The 23,589-nt window shown below is 34.9% G+C and overlaps 1 protein-coding gene across 1 annotated transcript in view; it reads right to left on the bottom strand.

The window, feature by feature from the left end:
* Positions 1-23,589, bottom strand: part of CNTNAP2 (contactin associated protein 2) — a 2,266,356-nt gene that overhangs the window by 1,982,988 nt on the left and 259,779 nt on the right.

Below are 23,589 nucleotides of genomic sequence, written 5' to 3'. Positions count from 1 at the left end.
GTAATAATAATGCGACTTTTAATTCTGCAGCATTGCTATTAGCATATTAGTTCCACAAAACATTTTAACTGACTTCATTGTTGACACAGAAAAAAATGTTCATTTTTTAATAATTGCCTAATCAAGTAAACTCTAATTGCAATCTACTGTATCTTTGATAATGCTTTATAATTCTGACCTAGAATTAATAATTTAGTAATAGTAATTGAAATAATAAAATAAAAACCATAAGACTCATTTAAAAATACAATAGATGCTGTGTTTTCTTGCTTAATATCTTATTTCAAAATATATGATTAAATTTAGAACTTTTATGAAACACTAGAAAAATGAAGTATGTAAGTTAGGAAAGTTGTTGAAATGTTGTGAGTAAAATTATACATTTCTTTCTGAAAGGAAAAGAACACATTTATGAAATATATTTTGTAAATTAACAAAACCTAGAAATTAACTAAACACTATTTTCCCCAGAAAACTGAGCAGTAGAAGTATTATTTAATACATGCTGTAGTATATTTTAAGAAATGACCTATCATGTGTCAGGGCAGGGATGAAAGGAAAAAAGTATGATAATTGAAGATATTGAGCATTTATGCTGTGCCAAGAACATTCAGGAATATTAACTTATCTGAAATTTGCAACAGTACTGTAAGTGATAATATTCTCCAATTTACAGAATGATGCAACTTAAAATCTTAGTGGTCCCTAAATCTGCCTTTCTGAGATACTCATTTTTGCCTTTGCTTATAGGTGAAGCTGCATACCTATCCATCTAATCTCTCTCTCTTTTTCTCTCTCTCTCCTCTATCTATCTATCTATCTATCTATCTATCTATCTATCTATCTATCTATCATCTATCTGTCTATCTAGATCATCATTTCATTTTACTTTATATTCTGCTCCTACATGGAATTCATAGCCGTGTTGCTATTTATGAACTTGTCATTGTAATTATTTACATCGAATGCATTTTTTAACTGTCTTAGTATTTACTGGCATTAATCTAAGGTGATTTAGAATATTAGCGCTGAAGGTAAGCACGTGATTTGTTCAATTCATTTCCCATAGCAATAGTTTTAAACTGTGATCTGGGAACTATTTAGTGCCTATTTCTAAGGATGAGGAATACTGGGAGAGGAGGGCTCACCTACCCCCCATCCTGAATAGGGATGCAACAAAAAAACTATTTAGCACTATTATGTGTTGAGCATATAACGTGTACGCAGTACTACCTGTAAACTACCGCTTATTTGAAATCAAGAATAATAAAATGGCTCTCCTTCCCTCTGCTTCTCGTGAAGTAGTTAAGACTCTGGCATTGGACTCCCTGGGTTTGAATCCCACGCCCACCACTTACTAGCTCTGAGCCTCAGATTCCTTAGCTGTTAAATAAAGGTGATAAGAGTTTCTATAAAAGATACCTGCACTCATATGTTTATCGCAGCACTATTCACAATGGCAAAGATATAGAATCCACCTATGTGTCCATCAGTGGATGATATGATAAAGAAAATGTGGTATATATGAATATAGGTCATGAAATATTACTCAGCCATAAAAAAGAAAGAAATAATGTCTTTTGTGGCAACACAGATGGAACTGGAGATCATTATTTAGGTGAACTAGCTCAAAAATATAAAGTCAAATACCACATGCTCTCACTTATAAGTGGTAGCAAAATAATGTGTACACATGATCATTGAGTGGAAAAATAGATACTGGAGATGCAAACAGGTGGGAGGGGGTGAGAGATGAGCAATTACCCAATGGGTACAATGTACGCTGTTCTGGGGATGGTTATACTAAAAGCCCACTCTTCACCGTTATGCAATATATGCATGAAACAAAACTGTACTTGTACCTCCAAATCTATTTAAAAAAAAAAGAAAAAGAAATTAGACATCATGAAATTTGTGTGAAATAACCATACTAATATTAGGTGTATAAAGCACTTAGAACATTTTGTAATACATATAATAAATGATTTTTTTATTATTCATGGGGAGATAAGACAAATATAGGAAGTAAACTTTGATTAAATACTCTCAGTTTGCCTCCTTTAACCTCTGTTCACTTAACCTGTCATGAAAGTGTATACAGACCAAGGTCATAAGGAATCTGTAAACAGTAATGAGAAATAAAACATTCTATCCAAATTTCACAGTTTCCAAGAAAGACTCTATTTATAAAATGTGGAAACTAGTCTTGTGCTCTGGGTTGAGTAATAAAGGATAGACTGAGATTCTTCCTTGCAATCTGATCCAACTGCTAGCAAACTCTTAGGCCTGTCTTATCTTCTATGTATCTTTTAAGTCTGATACAACACTATTTAAAAACTAGCATTTAGTTACCCACCTCTCCCCTAGCACTCCTTTATTTCATGACTATTTCCGTAGCAGGTCTCTACTTTTCTTTCCTTTAGTCAGGTAATCCAGATGCAATTTCAGATAAGCTTATCTACACCTAAATAATGCCCATGGCAATCCACATAGTGTACTAACCCTGGCTCTAAATCTCATTCTTCCAAACGCAAATTGCCATGGGTCAGCCAGAATGCTTCATACACATCTATCAACTCCTTTGGATAAAGCAACAACAAGCAGCCTTTGAAAAGATCTGAAGAAAACTAGTTGCTGACTGGCCAACTGTGTCATAGAATACCTGTTAACAATACATTTTTGCTCCTTAGTCAACAAATATTAAATTTATGTTACACTGAATGTACACACATCTTTGAACAAACTATGGAGGCTACATGCAGATATGCTTAAGCTTATGCCTCTTTTAAATTACCCAATCTTTAAATGATTATATTTAATAAATTTTTATGTATTCACCATCCAGAAAAAAAGAAACATTTTCTATAAGGCTAACCAGGATTAAATGATTAAATGGCATTGCCTGTCAGCCACATCTATGAAGACATTCCAGAGAATTAAGCAAGTATCGAGAGATAACAGACTAAACAAATGAGGCCCCAACAGGAGGCTTTCAGCTCCAATGGAGGATCTACCCATCCTTTAGTAACTTGAGTTAGGGAGAATTCCTAAGGGAATTAGATACGCTGTTTCAGGTCTATATCAGCAAAGTAGGGATAAAATGGTGTAAAGGTGAACCATAATTCATCCCCACTGATCGGTCCTATTAACTTCACAATGCAAGACACCATCGTGGCTACATTAAGTTGCTTTATCAAGGTCTCTACTGCCAAAGAAAAATTTCCCAAAACCAGTATAAATGTCACTGCCAGGTGGATTGATTGATTGATTGATTTAGCAACTCTTAGCTGGAATGAGGCATCTATTATGTCATACCTAATACACTTTCAGGGTGAAAACTATGAATATGCCATTATGTTTCCAGGTGGGAAGAATATGAAAGAACTTTGTCACTGGAAAAACCCTCCAGTAGAAAAATTTCTAAGCACCTGAGTAGAGTCTTCTCAGTATAGGTGCTGTTAGCCTAAGTATTTGACATAAACCATTTTGTGGAAAAATACTAACAATGTATGCACGTTATCAGTTAGAAGATAACAGAAGCACAAAAAGCACTATTTTCTTCATTTCATTGATGCTCTGTCATTTGGAGGCTGTGAAGATGATCCCACAGATTCACTTGCTGTCATTGGTCTGGGTACCACGGTTGCCAGTAGCACTGGATTCTTCTTTCCCCTTTTCCTTAACTAAATCTCAAATATTTTGCAAAACTCTGAGTGCAAATGATTACTCAGCAGTCACCTTCTTTCAAAGGAAGATTTGAAGATGACTGGAAACACTAGCCTGAGGACGTTTTCTAAGAGTCTGTATATGAAGGCACAATTAGTCTTTCCTACAACTCAATGCTTCCCAAACTCATTCCTTCTTCAGTCGATAGTGTCGTTACCTCAAACCACGTTTTTGTGGGAATGTTAAGAAACTGTTCCAAAATCAGGGAGAAAGGCAGAAGAAAAAATATATTGTTGTGTGATGCTTAATGTTTTACTAGGAAAGAGGAATATTGACCATACAAAGAAGGTTGCAGTTACCAGAATGAGCATTTAGTATTATCCAGTGTCACATAAATTCCGAATATTTTCTCCAACATCTGAAATTTCCACTTTCTTTCTCAGTGCTTTCAACCGAAAAACAGAAATTTTATTTGAAGGAGAAATATGAATTCTGATTTGGTCAAACGTTTAGAGGATTATTTGTAATTAATTTTGATTCATCCTTCTTTATACTTTACATCATTATAATGCATATTCCAATTTTTGGTTTTGTTTGATTTTTTATTTGTTTGTGAAACATCTCTGCTTTCTTACACTTCTCAATGATATTACATCATTGATCATTATGAAGATAATATTATAGAAATCATAAAAAGTATTAACGTCATAAGTCATTAGCATGTATTATTTCTCAAAAATACCATGAAATATTTATAATTATTATTAACGACATTTAAAAATTGTGAAATTGAAGCTTAAGGCATACACCAATCTTGAAGGTGGACCTTAACCAAAGTACTAAATTCTAGGTTATTCTAACATACCTGCACACAAGTATTTAACCATTATCATGTAAATACATATGATTTCTTAATACTACTCACCAAAATTAATTAAAAGCAATTAAATTGGTATGAATTTCTTTTTTTAAACTTTTATTTTAAGTTCGGGGGTATAAGTGCAGGTTTGTTATATAAACTTGTTTCATGGGGGTTTGCTGTACAGCTTGTTTCATTACCCAGGTATTAAGCCTAGTACCCATTCATTATTTTTTCTGATCCTCTCTTTCTTCTACCCTTTATCCTCCATAAAGTCCCAGTGTGTGTTGTTTTCCTGTATGTGTCCATGGGTTCTAATCATTTAGCCAAAAACAACAACAAAAACAACGACAACAACAAAAACCATGTCCTTTGCAGGGAAATAGATGGAGCTGGAAGCCATTATCTGTAGCAAACTAATGCGGGAACAGAAAACCAAACACCACAGGTATGTATTTTGTTGAAGTGAATTGATAGTCATTTGAACATATGACTAGAAATTAGAATTAGCTTAGATTTATGCTTAATGTATAAGATCAAAGTTGGGGCTGTAGAAAAGAAGTTAAATCTTAAAAATATATTTGACTTCCATTTAATAAGACATACTGAACATAAATTATTTCTCCCTCTGGCAATCTCATAAAACTATAATAAGAATAATATAAACCCACAAAAAACACACAGGGGAGGCTACAGTATATAAGATATGAGGAGAGATATTTTGAAAGATAAAAAGCAGATGGTTGGGTTGTAGAAAAGTTCAAATCATCTAAGTGCTGACGATGCTCCGGCACAAAAAGCAAGGCTTTCCTCCAACAGAATCACAGTGGGCTGCTTTGTTTATTGGTGACTCACCCCAGATCATGTTTCGCAGCCACTTCGTCCCAGGATCAATTAAGAAGCAGGCATCACATTAACTTGTCATGTCCTTTTAATTATAAAACATCCCCAGCCTACTATATATATATTATATACTAAATATATAATATTATATTTATGACATATTTTATATATATATATTTTAGACGGAGTCTCACTATGTTGCCAGGCTGGAGTGCAGTGGCACGATCTCAGCTCACTGCAACCTCTGCCTCCCGGGTTCAAGCAATTCTCCTGTCTCAGCCTCCTGAGTAGCTGGGACTACAGGCACGTGCCACCATGCCTGGCTAATTTTTGTATTTTTAGTAGAGATGGAGTTTCACCATGTTGACCAGGATGGTCTCAATCTCTTGACCTCTTGATCCGCCCACCTCAGCCTCCCAAAGTGCTGGGATTACAGGCGTGAGCCACCACAGCCGGCTAAAGTATGTATTATAATATGTATAATAATATAACTATATATTATTTTATTTCATGAATAGCACACTTGAAGAGTTTAAGCAAGTCGCTTTGTAGAATTTGCCACAATCTAGACTTACATATATATTTATTTCATGAAAAAATATATATTTTTATTTCATGAAAAATATATTTTTTATTTCATGAAAATATATATACTGTGTATCTTATTACATGAAAGAATATATATATATTGTGTGTACATACATATTTTTTAATGTCATGAGTGACATACTTGAAGAGTTTAAGCAAGTTGCTTTGTAGAATTGGCCACAATCTGGACTTGTCTGATTGTTTCCTCCTGATTAGATTCTGTTTATGTTGTGACACTTTGCAGTCCTCAATGGGTCTCATCCTACAGTCCACCATGTCCATATGTTCCATTAGTGGTGATACTAAGTTTGATCACCCAGTTAATGTGGCAGCCTAGTTTCTAATGCCTTGTACTATTTGTATATTTACTAAAAGTAAAATATTTACTTTTTTAATTACTAAAAGTAAATTTACAAATATTTACAAAGTAATATTTACTTTTGTATTTGCATATTTACTAAGAGCAAAATATTTACTTTTTAATTACTAAAAGTAAATTTACAAATATTAACAAAGTAATATTGCAAAATTTCTTTCGTAATATTTACTAAAAGTAAAATATTACTTTTTAATTACTAAAAATTATTAGGCAAGTTTAGGGTGACATTAGAATATAATATGAAAGGCAGAGACCAAAACTAAAGAAATATGGGGCTGGGCGCTATGGCTTACAACTGTAATCACAGCACTTTGGGAGGCCAAGGAGGGAGGATCACCTGAGGTCAGGAGTTTGAGATCAGCCTGGCCAACATAGTGAAATCCCGCCTCTACTGTAAATACAAATTTAGCTGTGTTTGGTAGTGGGCACCTGTAATCCCAGCTACTCAGGAAGCTGAGGCAGGAAGAACTGTTAGAACCCGGGAGGCAGAGCTTGCGGTGAGCTGAGATCTCGCCACTGCACTCCAGCCTGAGTGACTCTGCCTCAAAAAAAAGAAAAAACGAAATATGGCTTAGAAAAAAGATAATGCAGGGATCATAAAAACGTTACATGTATTAAAATACAACAGCTGCTATAGAAAAAGGAGGGAAAGAAAACAAACAAGAAAAAGCTCTTATTTTAAAATAAAAGCTGTAAAATTTAAAAATAAAAATAAAAGTTGATATGAATCAGACAAAATTTGAGGAAAATTTCCAGAAAGAATAACAAAAAGACAAAGACAGAAGAAAGGATAGAAAAGACAGTAGGAAAAAGTAATTCTAGGAATTCCAAAAAGAATTAAGACAATGGTGGAGATAAGAAGAAAAATTAATAAAATTTTCCAGAACTTAAGAACATCAGTTTTTAGTTTTGAAGCAAAACTAGAACACAGATGTCCTCTTTAGGACAGTCCTCTTTAGGTTTACATAGGGAATAAAATAGTGTGTGTGACTATTTCTTACAATTTGTTCCATAATAAAAATAATGTTGTGCCTGATTTGTGCTATATCGACGTCTGAAAATAAGTCAAGGCTGTTGTGAATGTAATAATCATGTGACAAAGATGCTGTTATTTCACCACAGATAGGCTGAGTAAACTTAGAAATTTTATAGTTTTTGTTGTTTTGTTTTGGCCTTTCAACACTTGTGCTATTAATTTGTTTGGGAAGCCAGTTCTTCTGAAGTCAGGCTCTCCTGCATACTATGTGACTTTTCTTTCCTCTCTAGATGCTTGTCTCTGCATCTTCTTCTGACAACAGATTGAAAGGAGCCACAACAAGATCTACAATCAAGCCAGGCACAGAAAGATATCGCACATTCTCGCATATTTGTGAGATCTAAAAATCAAAACAATTGAACCCATGGACATAGAGTAGAAGGAAGGTTACCAGAGGCTGAAAAGGGTAGCGGGGGGCTGGTGAGGAGCTAGAGATGGTTAACAGGTACAAAAAAATAATAGGAAGAATGAAGAAGACCTACTATTTGATAGCACAATAGGGTGACTGTAGTCAATAATAGCCTAACTGTACATTTTTAAATAACTTCCAGAGTGTGATTGGATTGTTTGTAACTCAAAGGATAAATGCCTGAGGGGATGGATCCCCCATTCCCCATGATGTGCTTATTCCACATTGCATGCCTGCATCAAAATATCCCATGTACCCCATAAATATATACACCTACTATATACCCACAAATATTATTTTTTTAAAGCTAGAATCTCAGTCTGTCACCCAGGCTGGAGTACAGTGGCATAGTCGTGGCTCACTGCAGCCTCAACCTCCCGGGCTCAGGTGATCCTCCCACCTCATACTCCCTTGTAGCTGGAACTACAGGCATGTGCCACCATGCCTAGCTAACTTTTTGTATTTCTTTTTGTAGAAACAGGGTTTTGCCATGTTGCCCAGGCTGGTCTCAAACTCCTGTGCTCAAGGGATCCTCCTGCCTTGGCATCTCAAAGTGCTAGGATTACAAACGTGAGACTTCATGCCTGGCCAAAAGCATTCCCAAGAAGAAAAAATATATAATAAATGTTAAAAATTAAAAAAATAAAAAGAAACAAAAATATATCAAGAGAAGATACCAAAAGCTTTTAGAAAATTCAAATAAAGAATACACACACACACACACACACACACACTCATGCACACACATGGTATAAAACAATCAGAACTCAGAATAGGTCATCTTAAAAATAAGATGACAGAAAACTGTAAAATAAATACCTTTAGCATCCCGAAGAAAAATTATTTTTCCCTAGAGGTCTAGATTTATCGAGAGGAAAGGTAAACTAAATGCATTCTTTGGCATACAAGTCTCAGAATTTCGTCTCCTGGGTGCACCCTTACTTAGAAAGCTAGTGGAGGCTCCTGCCTCAGCCCAGGAGGTTGAGGCCTCATTTCTCCGCCAAAATGAGGAATAAAACAACCAGAAACATAGACGCCAAAGAACAAGGTGGAAAAGAAGATGCACAACCTGATGGAAATATTAAGTCCCATCTACTACGCAGTGGGGTTTGGGCACAACCAGTCTGTTTTTGAACATATGAGCTAAGTCTTAAGGAATCATCTCTTCATGAAGTAAGAAAGCAAGAATAAACATATTACTTCATGAAACTGACCATTTGTCCTACCAACATGAGAAACTACCAGGAAGACTTGCATCCTCTTCCAAGGTCTACCCATCCAGAAGAAGTAGAGAAGAAACAAATGAAAGGAAATAATGAATACATAAACTGTGAGACACCTCTAGGGCTGAAGGGGAGTAGGCTGTTCTAAGCTTGTTTCTGTGAGTCACCTGGGGCAGGAGGCAGCTGACAAGGATCTTGAATGTCTGCTCTTGTTCTCTCTCGTGGTTTTGGGTTGAATAGTTCCTGCTCTAACTATGACCTCCAGTGCAGGTGTTCTGGAAGTTAAATCAGGAAAGCCCAAAAGCCCCAAACCTCACTTGGAAAGTAAGAAAAACACATGGGCATTATTCACTTCTCATCTTCCTCAAAGATCAAGGGCTGGTGAATTACAGCTTAAAAGATGTTTTCCTCAAATTCTGCTTTCCTAAATGAGGCTTGACTTGGGAGTGCTTTTTATAGGATGGGGGTGGGGACTGTGATTTGGGGTTTGTTTTGGGTGAGAGTGTCTTTGGCTTCTCTATTTTAGGGCATTCTCCTTTCACTTGGTGAGTTCTTGAAAGCAAACAAGAACTTGAGTCCAGCCTTCCCTCTATCTCAAACCATAACCTTAAAGGCAAATGTCAAGGTATTTGAGGGACACACTATTTCAAAGAGGAAATAACTTGCTAGATTACAGATTTCATGAATTACATCATTCTCTGAAGCATTATATGATTCTGCTAAAATTTTTGGAAAAGAGCTAATGATACAGAGAAAATATAGCCAATATGAAAAGGAGGCAATTATTTACAATAAAGACAATAACAAGTTATATGAAACAGAATGTGGGCCAGGCACGGTGGCTCATGCCTGTGATCCCAACACTTTGGGAGGCCAAGGTGGGTGGATAACGTGAGATCAGGAGTTCAAGACTAGTCTCCAACATGGTGAAACCCCATCTCTACTGAAACACCAAAATTAGCCAGGCACGGTGGCAGGCACCTGTAATCCCAGCTACTCGGGAGGCTGAGGTAGGAGAATCACTTGAGCCCAGGAGGCAGAGGTTTCAGTGAACCAAGATCATGCCACTGTCCTCCAGCCTGGGTGATGGAGCCAGACTCTGTTTCAAAAAAATAAATTAATAAAAATAAAAATAAAACATAAAACATAATGTGAAGTTACAGTATTCCAAGTGATTTAATTTTAAACAGTAGCTATGTACCCAAAATAATGTGAGCACTGAACATTGCTTTACTTCAAACTTTTGATATATTCTATAATGGGACAAATGGAGGGGAGGAGGGATGAGCATGGGAGTTTGGGTGTTGGAGGATAGAAAATAAATACATGTATAAAATATACTTATTCAGAAATACTAGTAAATATATTTTATTTATGAATGTAAGAGTAAACACCAGAAGAAACAGCTAAGAAAGTGAAAGCTATTGACCCAGGGATCAGGACAGCAAGTAGTCCTGCTGGGGATAAGGCCAGCAGGGAATGAGGCCAGAAATCTGCTATTTTTCATTGTAAGCCTGATTTAGTACTATCTGATTTTAAACTACTTGTATGTGATATGCTTATGAAAATAAAAATTCAATAATGAAAATACATTGTTAGCCATTTACTACCTAGAAGGTGTTTTACTTTTTCTATCCCTTAAAACAGCTGTAATACAATGACAGCTTACTATAGAAACCTCATCCAGGGAAGGATAGAGTTAAAAACCCTTTACTGTAAGCATTTTAAAACATATATCTTTGCAACGGAATGAAAACTATTTCAACTCTTATATTATGAGAAAGCAGCTGCTCTGAAACCCCAAGGGATCAGTAATCAGTGGATCTCCAGCCGTTTGGTTCTCCAGTGAGGAGAGAGCAGAAAAGCAAGAGTATCCCTAATTATAAATGGAATTTAGGTGAGAAGACCAAATAAATCTCATCCAACTTCAAGTACAAGAGAGATTATTTGGCTTGACTTTAAATTATCTTCTGTTTTGTTTCATATTTTGAAATGGTTGCACTTAATCATGAGGCATGACGTGAATTAACTATTCTTAGCTGAATTATAAACAAACATTCATATATGTCACTTGATTGGGATGTGTGGGTGTTCTTTGCATTTTATTTTGTTTTGTTTTTTTCAGTTACCGGTTTTAAAACCAAGATAAAACCAGGATCATTCCCCTGGGGCAGCACTACAGCCCTGACTCTGTATAGGTGGGAATACTGTAGGGAATTAAGTTTAATCCCTAGGCAAGCCCTTTAGGACTTTTCTAGCCCTGGAAGAGCAACAAGATTACAAGCAATAGGAGTTATGAATAATTCATATCAGTAGAATTAAGAAATGTTAGAGCTGGAAGGAAACCTAGCGGTAGAAAAAAATGGAATATGGTGATTTCATACAATGGAAGGGTGCAGCACAAATTGGATCAGTGAAAAGTTGAGTTCAGCTTAACATGTATATGCTGAGCCACTTTGATTAACAATGTATAGTCTAGTGACTATACAAATAAGGACTTATTCATTCACCAAATATACTGAAGACCAACTATGTTTCTGGCTTGCTCCAAACACTGATGATAAAATAGTGAACCAGATCATCCCATTTACTGCCCTCAATTATTATTATGCTCTATCAGGCAAATAAATTACTGAAGTGTGATGACATTATGGTAGGGGAAGTAATAACTACATTGAAAAAAGACTAACACAATCAAGGAGTCAAAAGGCCTTTCAGAAGACAAAAGGCATAGTCTCTACTTTAAACCCAATTCTGTTTCTTCACTGAGGAGTATGTGTGTATGTACATTTTTTTAACCATTAGTCTTAGCTGTCTCTTGTAAGAAACATTGTGCTTACTAATAAAGTGATCAATTACAAAGTACTCTTTCTCTACATAGGATTACATAATGATACTTGATTAAAAAAGATACAGAGAACAAAGACCTTTTGGTTTATTTTCAAATATTTAACTACTAATAAATTTAATACTTACAGAGGAAATAGTAGCTCGAAATAAAATCTGAAATTTTATATAACAAATTATAACATATAATTCTATTAATAAGTATTTGTCTTTGATGACTCAGAAAGGGCTAAACTCACCAAACTCCTTCAGCATGGTTTTATGATTCTCATTTTATGATATGCTGGATATCTTCACTGCTTGATCAAATGTTTCAAGCTAGAAGTCTTGTGCTCCATTGAGCTTTATATTTCAATAAGCAGAAATAATTTCTCTACAACGATAGTTCTAACAATATGATTGGGTTTAGAATGGCATTAACTTTGCTAATTTTTCTGGGAAGAGGAGCACACAATTCACTTTACATATAACATTTTGCATTAGTTTATTTTTACTTTCTGATATATTTCCTTGGGTATTTTCTAAGATGCTCAGTGAATTACAGAGATTTCTTTTTGTTCCTTTCTCAGCAGGAGACTTTGGATGCCCAGAGTCTTATACGGCTCATCTGTCTAAGCCATCAGAGCATGAGCCAAAGCTCAGTATCGAATCAGTGATGCTCTTTTCCATTACAGCTAACAAACAGGTTAAGGGTAAGATTTTTCCATTCTTTATGAAAAAAGTAACCTAATTCATTGATACTTATGCTATCAAAAACCTTGCTGAGGCTAACACATAAAAAAGCCAGAGATACTGACTCTAGATATGATAACTCTTCCAAAAAAGGCATCTCCACCTTCATAGTGATAGTTAACATCAAAATGAAAACAAGACTATTGTCCAAATGATATATTGTGCCTTTATTCAAAATGTCTATGGTCAGAATTTATCAAAGGAAATCAAAATTATAAAAACAAAACAAAACAGAGAAAATAAGAAATATACCAAGTTAATTTCCTACCAATTAGCAGTGGGAAATGTGTAAGTGTAAAGTTTGAAACTAGTAATTTGAAAGATCAGATTCACTTAGGTCACAACAAAAAGTGAATCTGTATTAAATTATATCCTACAATTTAGAATGTATGGGGTACTTAAAATCATGTAGCTGAATTTTTTATGAAATAAATAACATGTAAATGCAGAAAGGTATCCCAAATTTTCCACCAGATCATTTTCATCAGAAATGCCATTAAAAACCAGCTACCTGACTCCTATTTTGAGGATCTTTCCAGTATGCCATACTGCTTATGAAGTGATATACAGTATGTGAAACTGCATGGAAGACCTAATGTTAAATAGATATTCAAATCCAGTTTATAATTTGTATTAATTGGATTGAAATTGATTGGAAGAGTACATTTTAGCAGTCAAAGCTACACAGAATTAATCAGTCTATGATACTGATGGCTTCCTTAAAATCAGCATGCTTGTGCAGCATATTATTTTTACATTTCAGAATAAAGTACACCAACTTCTCTCACAATCTGTAGCTATTTCACACACATTCTCATTGTTTCCATGATACTAAATTAATCAATGAGTTCAATGAAAATGCCAGCTGTGCCAGAAGCCTTTACAGCTATAATGGTATTTCAAAAGGTTGAAAGAGATTTTTGGAGAAAATTATCAGTGAAGGGGAAAATCATATTTTTTAACTAAAAATAATCTCATAGGTTACATTGGGAGTTAATTTTCAAAGATTTTATGTAGTTGTTTCAAATTCTTCATCTATGGTTTGATATTTTTAAAAAATATTTTTTCTGATTTCATTTGGCTATAGAATACATTTTTCTAGGTTAATCATAACTCATGGCAGCACAGTTCTAAAAGCATCTAAGTACAGTTCACAGCACTAATGAGAACTGCTAACTTTATTTGTTTAAGCAGATCCTGATATGGAGATTGGATTGTCACCTCTGGCTTATTAAGTGAATTATCCTATTTACAGAATTCTATGCATTTCCATGGTCAGGTTGGTTTCAAAATTTTTAAGTGTTACTTATCTATTTTATTTGTTAAATTGCTAGATGGAGCTACCTGAAAAGTAATTATATGTACTTTATAAAGTAATTATGCAATTTTATTAATAGTAAGATTAGTGTAGCCTAGTGAACATTGACATAGTTTTCAGAAAACATCAGAAATTACCTTGTTTTCAAGCAAACTTCTCTATCAAAAATTAGATAAAAATGAAATAGCATAGGAAAACATTCAGCAAATCAATGCTTTCCCCAATTACTCTTCTTCCTGCCTATCATGAAAATTATTTTATTCCTTTCATCTCTTCAAGTAGGTTACCACCTTCCTTTTTCTATGCACTATTCTTTCTTGTTTTTCTGTTTGATTGCACCAGATTCTGCAATGTTAAGATGCAAACAGCTGGAAGTCTAGGTGACATCTACTTGTTCCCCCCATTGTATCCTCTTAATTCTTACCTCATATTCTTTCAGTCTACCCTTTATTTCATGCATCACCTTGTCATAAGTTTCCAATAGGTTTAACCTGACAATACCTTGCTCCAGAAAAATATCTTGATATTTTCAATAGGCTTTCTTTAATGCCACCACAAGGGCAACCTGAAGAAACCCAACCACAACTCCTTTATTAACAATATTCAACTTCCAAATAAGTTATTATCATATGCAGGCAGACCTTAATCAGGGAAGGATGAGAGCTCATGGATAAATGCTGCCTTCTGATTTTTCCTGGGACAAATGGTTCTAAGGGCGGTCTACAGAGCCCTAGGCAAGATCAAGCCCAGCGGACCAGCAGTAAAAAAATATGATTGTAGGTCTGGAGAGGATGTGGAGAAATAGGAACACTTTTACACTGTTGGTGGGACGGTAAACTAGTTCAACCCTTGTGGAAGTCAGTGTGGCGATTCCTCAGGGATCTAGAACTAGAAATACCATTTGACCCAGCCATCCCATTACTGGGTATATACCCAAAGGACTATAAATCATGCTGCTATAAAGACATATGCACACATATGTTTATTGCGGCACTATTCACAATAGCAAAGACTTGGAACCAACCCAAATGTCCAACAATGATAGACTGGATTAAGAAAATGTGGCACATATATACCATGGAATACTATGCAGCCATAAAAAATGATGAGTTCATGTCCTTTGTAGGGACATGGATGAAATTGGAAATCATCATTCTCAGTAAACTATCGCAAGAACAAAAAATCAAACACCGCATATTCTCACTCATAGGTGGGAATTGAACAATGAGAACACATGGACACAGGAAGGGGAACATCACACTCTGGGGACTGTTGTGGGGTGGGGGGAGGGGGGATGGATAGCTTTAGGAGATATACCTAATGCTAAATGACAAGTTAATGGGTGCAGCACACCAGCATGGCACAAGTATACATATGTAACTAACCTGCACATTGTGCACATGTACCCTAAAACTTAAAGTATAATAATAATAAAATAAAATAAAAAATAAATAAATAAAAATATGATTATATTTGTTTTTCCCTCCTTCTTTGTCTCTCTAGTCCTTTACTTCTGTCCCTGAGATTTCTTCCCAAAATAAAATGAATCTTACAAGCCCTTATCTTTAGCTCTTCTTTCTGGTACCTGACTCTCTATGTAACTGATACAGGTCTTTGAACTTTTACAAAGAGCTTGTCCTCATAAAACCCTTGTGTCTAATCTTTGTCTGTTTATTTGACAACTATTAAATTTATGTACCCCCCATAATATTTTAAGCACTGTAAAATATTAACTCATTTAGTTCCTTATAAAAACCTTACAAGGTAGGTACTGTTATTATCACCATTTTACAAATGAAGAAGCAGGCACAAAGAGTTTAAATGACTTCCCCAAGGTCTCATATCTGGAAAGAGAAGGAGACAGAATTCTAAATTTAGTAGTATTTCTCTAGGATACATGGTCTCATCCAATTTAAAAAAGAAGTTAATATATTTTTGATTAATGTTGTAACTCTACTATGGCAGTAAGATCTTTATAGATTTGTTCTCAAATTTGTGAACAAAACCCTAATAGATTTGATATTTCCTATGTAGCAATCTCAGGTCAACGATTAAAAAAGCATGTCCCAATGTGCCAAAGTGCATCGAGTCTCTGCTTGTGACATGTTCGCTGATATCTCATGGGCCAAAGCAACATGGTCAAGCCCAGAGTCATTGTGGGAGGTGAGTATGTAAGAACGTGCATAGGAAGCAAGAAATATTTTTTTTCTTTGAAGTTAGTAACATATGTACTTATGTGTAAATACAGTAAGAAATGATACAAACAAAGAATAATTTGTCCCTGTTTCTCAACATGGTATACATAGGTAATGGGAAATGCAAAACAAATAACTGAAAAAATATTTTAAAAATATTTTGGTACATTTAATACACCAGAAATTTTTTATGATGGTTAAAGATAAGATCAGTTGCTATGATGGCCAAGATCTTCAAAACATCTTTGGTAATTGTGCCAAGAATAATGAAGAGACAAAACCAGAAATGCTTTACATGGTAATTTTGTTCTTCTCTTTTCTAAAAAGACGACATAAGTTACTTTTAGAGAAAAAAAAATCACTTCTAGTTTTGAAATTCTTATTTAACCAATCTCCATTACCACATTTTTATTGAAGTCCTTCATAAAAATATGAGATATAACAATTTTACTAATACTTTGAAATACTCAAATAAAAAGGCACTGCTAAACAGTAATTAAGTGTACTGCATCATTACCTTTTATGGTAGCTATGGGCAATTTGAGTGTATTTTTTGCAGTATACAGGGATATGCTCAGTTAAAATGCAAAATCATTATGAGACTGATTGTTCTCAACATTTCCTAAGCAGAAAATTAATATTTTTTATTCTCATTTAAGAAGTCAGCATTCTCATAAAGCACATTAAGTTCAACATATTCAGCTCTTTTTAAGTTACCTGAAAAGGAAAGAGAATACACTTTCTTGTTCTAGAAAAAATAATTGCAGAAAGTCTGTACATAATTTTAAAACAGCTTACATTTATAACTTCAGGCTCTGTAAGTGTTGATTATTCAGTAGGAAACAAATGCTTAGCTAAATTTGAAAGCTACAAAAAAATCCTATTATGGAAGCGTCTTTTTTTTCTTTTACAAAGCAGACTCCTCATTGCACTTTTGAAATTTATTTAAAATCTCAAGACGTGACCCAAATTATCGTCCCACATGCCTATAGAAAGAAGAATCCCAAGTGATCCTAAGCAGATTCCTTTGTCAATCTCTAGGTCAAACAGAGTTGGAGGAGGCAGAGGAGGCTTCTTTGGTGAGAATGTAATGTCCACAAGATGACAAACTGCAGTATTGGTTCTTCTCCTAACACAGGAAGAGTGAACAACGGAAGCCCCGTTTCTATCTTATAGCAACTCAAGATGAGTAGCGTTACTTATTGCCAAATTCCTCAAGGAGTCTGAGAATGGAATAGGGAAGAAGTTGCCATTGGTCAAATACCCTAAGATAACAGAGTATTTCTAGAGTCTCATCTTCAATTCAAGATTTACCCTTTACTTTCTCAAGATTAACTCCTCGACCTTATCTCTGGAATTGGAATTTGACCTCAGATGCACCTTTAGGGTGAGAATGCAAGTAGATGTCCAAAGTCTGTACCCCAATTTCCTCCCTGATAACATCCCTCAAATACATATGCCAAATAAGCCTCTGAAATACACACACAAATTAGTCCCCAGTTAATTGGTCCAAATTACAATTTCACCCTCCTTTCAAACAATTACCTTTACTCTTCACTGAGAAAACATACCCAGGAAAGAGGCACTCATTCTGCAGAAAATCCCAAGGTCCTGGGTACTAAGACCATTGGTTTAAAAGAGGTGTGTAGAGGCAAGGCTCAAGATAGGCAGGTCTCCTAGGCCCCCATATGGGATGCAGACAAAGGAGAGCCAGAGAAGACCAGAACAATCTTTGTGAAGAGCAGGGCTCATGTCTGTTGCTCTAGTTATTCAAACCAAGCACAGTAATTCTTGAGTTATTGATAATTCATAATGGTCCTTGTATTTTTATCTCTGTCTCTCTGCTTTCTTGATTTCTCTAAAATGATGACTTTGGGACCTAAAATGATTACTTTGCTTCAGCAAATGTATAAGTAGTCCCAAAGTCATCATTTTAGGGAAAACAAGAAAGTTTACTCCCTCATTTGCCATATTTGAGTATTGTTTTTCACATTGTTTAGATGAGTGATATGTTAGAAATAACAATAAACACAATTTTGTTTCCCAGTGCTTGTAACATGAATGCCATCATCTTAAGTCAATGGTTAAGGGTATGGACTCGGATTGCCTTGGTTTAAATAGTGGTTAAATGCTGGCTTCATGATGTATAAATTGGTTGATCTTAAGGAAATTATATACAATTTCTACATCTCAATTTCCTCAGTTCTAACATAACCATAGCAGTATCTACTTCATAGGATTCTTATAAGAATAATATAAGGTAATGCACATAAAGTACTTAGAATAGCTCCAAGCAAAGACCAAAGTGGTTGGTAGGTTTGTTGTTGTCATTGTCATCGTCATCATCACCATCATCATCATCAAAGGCAGTGGTTCTTAACTTTGCTGGCATATTAGAATTAACTTGGGAAGCTCTGCAAAAGGCAACATTTCAAACTAATTAATCCAGAATTTTGAGAGTGAAACTCAAATACCAGTCATTTGTAATCTCGCAATCAAGATTACAAAATTCAGTTTCATGGCACTGCACTATCATCTACACCTATTGTTCACCTGTTATTATTTCCTGTGTTGCCCTCCATAACATTGTTATAAATATTTATAAAGCACCTACTCTGCAAGCACTGAGCTGGGTCTGATGTGGTGATAAGTAAGACACATACAATGCATGCCCTTACAGGGAGAAAGGCAGAAAATTAACAAGGATAATAGATAAGTAAGTACAGATAAGTATTATGAAATTCCCATTAAGAAAATAAGTAGCATAGTGACATACGAATTGTGGATGAGGTAGGAGGTACTGAAAGCACAAAGGTCAAAGACGATTTTGATGTCCTTGCTTCTCATTACCTGGTAGCTTGTTTGAAGTGCAGCATCTCGGGCCCCACCTTAGGCCTATTGAATCAGAATTTGCATGTTATATTACTCATAATCCAACTTCGACAATTAATAAGTCATGATGAATGTTTCTTTTACAGCCCCTGCCCTAATTAGTATAAAGCAAATCTTAGACATCACATAAGTTTATCTCTAAATATATTAGTATATATCATTAAAGATAAAGACTCTTATTCTAGGCTTTTAATTTGAGCAACTGGGTAGACAGAGATAATGTTTACTGAGACAGAGAAGTTGGCAAGATAAAAAGTTGACCAAGTGGCTGTAGAGAGTGGCTGGTAGTAACTGGGAGGGGTCTAGAGTTACTCCTTGGACATGGTATGTTTCAGATTCTCATTAGACAATCCAGTAGAACTGCCAAGCACGCAGCTGGATATATGACCCAAAAGATTAAGGGAGCCATCAGGGTCAGAGATATATTCTTAATAGTCATCAGTATATAGGTGGTAGTTAAAGTAAGAGAGCAAATAGAAATTGAAAGGAGCCTAAACCTAGACACTCAGCAGGTAGACGGCAGAAAACAGAAAAGGACCTTAAGGAGAACAAGTAAGTAAGAATGGGAGAAAACGAGAAGAGTGTGGAACACTTGGGCTAAGATGGAAAAACTTTTATAGGAGAGAATGCTCCACAGTATTGTATAATTCAAAGTACAAAAGAGAGCACATTGCTCTGTGTTGAATTTGGCAACTGGTGACATCAATAAAAGCAGTTTAAGTGAGGAAGCCAAAATGAAATGGAAATTAGACTCAGTGGAGAGCCTAGAGTTTTCTGAGTTTCATTACATTGCCAATGTGTGTATCAGTCCATTTGTGCTGCTAAAACAAAATACCAGAGACTGTACATTTTATATAAGAAGGGAAATTTATTTTCTCACATTTCTGGAGGCTGAGAAGGCCAAGATCAAGGAACCTGCAGGTTTAATGTCTGGAGAGAACCCAGTCTCTGGTTCTAAGATGATGCTTTAAATGCAGTGGCCTCCAGAGGGGACTAATGCTATATCCTGTCATGGTGGAAAAGGCAGAAGGGCAAAAGGGCTTAGCTAGTTCTCTTGAGCCCTATTATTAGGATTTTAATCCTATTCATGAGGGCAGATGGAGCCTTCATGACATAATCACTCCCTAAAGTCCCTACCTCTTAATATTATCAAATTGGGTCTTTGGTTACAACAATAGAGATTTGGATGAGACACATGCATTTATATCATAACAATGTGTTCAGATAAGTCATGGGGCATGAGAAATATACCAAAGTCTGGGAATTATTTCTATATTAAAATATAAACTGGAAAAAACAATAACAATACATGCAGATGAAATAACAGAAAATAAAAATAGCCAATATAGAAAACTCTTACAAGAAGTTTTGGTAGGTAGAAAGCCAAAAAATGAGGGAAACTGAAAACCCTTATGGTGTCAAGTAAAGCTTTTTTTAATATTTCTTTTTTTATTTATGTGTTTGCTTTGGATGAGAAATATTATAGCATTTTGTATTCTGTATATTCTGAAGAGAATGATTATTTAGAAGAGAGATGAGCAGTGAAGAAAAAGAACAAAGGTAACGAATAGATTAAATCTGTAAGACTTCAAGAGACTAAGGAATTCAGAGCACAAGAAGAGCAATTAAACTTAAAAAAAGAAGCTACAGTTTTTTCCCCATTGTTTCCAGAGGTAAAAAGCAAAGATCATAGATATGTGTACTAGCAAACTTCTAAATTAGGTTGTGGAGAGATTATGGTGGCTCTCTCTTATAGTTTTGTTTTTACTGAAACATAAGGCAAGCAGCCAACTAAGAAAGTGGGAACCCTATCTTACTGGGGAGAGGTAGCAAGATACCCTACAATGCTGAGTGTCAATTTGGTGACAGTTATATGCTCATGATTTTAAAGTAAAACCAGTCAACCTGGCTGTGTGACTTTCTTCAGCAAACTTTTTTTCTGTTAGGGTGAAGGCAAAAAGAAGGTGAAGGTTTAACCTATGGGAGATTTTCCCACGTTTCTGGCATACAATGATGAAGGGATAGTTTAAGGGAATTTACATAAGAGTAAGTTATAGGAGATCATAAGAATTTCTCATCAGGAGACCTTGCTTAATATCATTCAGTGTTGTACACTAGGTCACACGATGAAATCGAATCTACATCTACATAATCAAGTATGTTTAAAAATAACTGACTTAAATGGGAAAAATATTTATTTCATTGTTTGGTTTCCTTTTTAAAAGCAATCAGAGTTATTCATTAAACATGCCTCAAATCTCACAAAATTTGCCATAAGAAACTATAAACTGTAGTAATAACTAATTATAATTCGGAGAATAGGAACTGTTAGATTCTTTATGCCAACAATCTTTTTTTCTTCTTTCATCTGAGGACCATAAGACTAGGATTCAATCCAGCCTCATATTAGATGAATGTAATTCACACCGCAAATAGCAAAAGGCACTCACTAATCCCTTCTCTGACAGGACTGGTGCTGAAGCTCAGTGTGTGGTTTTAGCTGGAAGAAGATAATCTGTGATTGTTTGGGTGAGTCTGCTCTGGTGTCCGCATGTCCCTGCAGATGTCACAGAGGTTTATTCTGGCTGGAGTCCATACTCCTACAATATGACTGGTGACAGTAGTGCAGAGAAGGAGCAAAAGCATTTCTTTTCAACCAGGAAAGTAAAAGCAATGGTTGAAATAATTGTTGAGAGATAGTCTGGTAACAGAGAAGCAATGAACTAGTTAGTAAACTTATTGTTTATTGAAACAGTGAAATGAGGGAAATGACATTGCTTTAAGAAGTTTTGTTTTTGTGAACACAAGTGAAGTTTTAAAAATAAATTTTCTAGTGTATCTTTCAAAGGCAATATGTAATGTGTTTCTTTGTGGTTCTATCAGCAGTTGAAATAATATCTGAATGACCCTTTAATATATTTTCTTCAGGGAGATATATAAACTAGCATATGAGAATTTTTAAACTAGCATATCAGCGTAAATATCTGATAATACTTCATCAGATTTTAAACAAATTCTGGAGTTGCACATTCACATACTTAGTTGTAAATTCCATTTACAGAATCATAAAATTGTTGAAAAGACCCTTAAAATAAACCAAAACCACATATATTCAAGTACTATTTATTTTAATCCGTATGAATGGCATCAACTCACAAATAGATTTTAAAAGATGCCTCTTGTTTGATTATCTTTATAAGCTTTAGAAAAAGCTAAAATACAATATTTAATTTCCCATATCCCCTCTGACTCTGATGAGGAGCCCAGATTTGCTTTCATCGTCGGCGTCAATTAAAAAGCTTCCAGTGACATCAGTTACACACTTATTCAGCTACATCAAAGGCCTCCTACTAAGAACACGCTCTTTTCTTAAATCCTTCCTCATGGCTAAAGTGAATTTTTAATGATAATATGGCCTCTTGTGAATATCTTTCTAGTCATCCCGTTTCTCTTAGTTTTTGTAGCATATTTATGTAAGTATAAGGATAATTGATCTTTTAACAGCAAGGATATACAACACATTTAGTGAGAAGACATTAAATATTTCTATGACTATCGAGACTGCTAAGATTTGTGAGTGAATTTCTGGTAAAATCTGTGCACTTCATAAATGCTTTAAATTTGGAAGCTCTTTATCATTTGTGATTTTAGATATTTAAAATTAACTTATTTTTGAATTAGAACATTTAAAGCCACTTTTATTTTTCCATAATCACATATACAACTTTAAAAGCCAAATTTGATTAAAAACGTAAACAAAAAAACAGAGCCAACCCTAGTTCTGTAACCATTATCTTTTTTGTCTATTTTGCTTCCCAAAGGCAACAACTTCAACTATTTCATATACCTTCCTCTTTCTTGGTTGACACCTGTTTAAATGAAATATATCCTTGGACCAGAAAAAGTACATACACACACATTTTGAAAAATCACATGATTGAAAGTTTTAAAACATTCTCAAACCTGTTTAGGAATGTGATTAAAAACTATTTTTCTTCAACTTTTTGAAAGATTTTATCCAGTTACTTCAAATTTTCAGAATGGTGTTTCTGATTCAATTCCAGATAACGTGTATATGACCTTTTATTTCTGGAAGTTATTGTGGATCTTCCTTACGTTCCCCAATTCTGTAATATTTCTCAATTATGTTTTACATCTGGAGACTGATGTCCGTCAGTCTTGGGGATATTTTCTCTGTTATATTTATGGCAATTTTTTACCGTCATTTTATTTTTTCCTTTATTCTTCCAAGAATCTTAATTCTAGGATTTTGGATCCTTTGAGTTTATACTGCTTCATATACTCCATCCTTTTTATCTTTCTGGTGTATTTTATGGGAGATTGCCTCCATTTTTTTCAACATATTTCTAATATTTGTTAAAAAAGAAAATTCTGCTTTCATAAAGACATCCAATCTTCTCTCACTTTGCTTCCTTTGATGCTTTGACCTCATGCCTAAGTGTGTGTGTGTGTGTGTGTGTGTGTGTGTGTAAATTCCTTTTATTTTTCTGTGTATAGTTACTGTCTCTCCTTATATGTCTGAAGGTTTCCTCAAATGCCTGGAGATACTTAGAAGTCTGTTTCTGGCTTAGAGCGAGGCAC

The sequence above is a fragment of the Pongo abelii genome, chromosome 6 (assembly GCF_028885655.2).
Source record: "Pongo abelii isolate AG06213 chromosome 6, NHGRI_mPonAbe1-v2.0_pri, whole genome shotgun sequence".
Taxonomy (NCBI): Eukaryota; Metazoa; Chordata; class Mammalia; order Primates; family Hominidae; genus Pongo; species Pongo abelii.
This window is presented reverse-complemented; position numbering and strand designations above follow the sequence as displayed.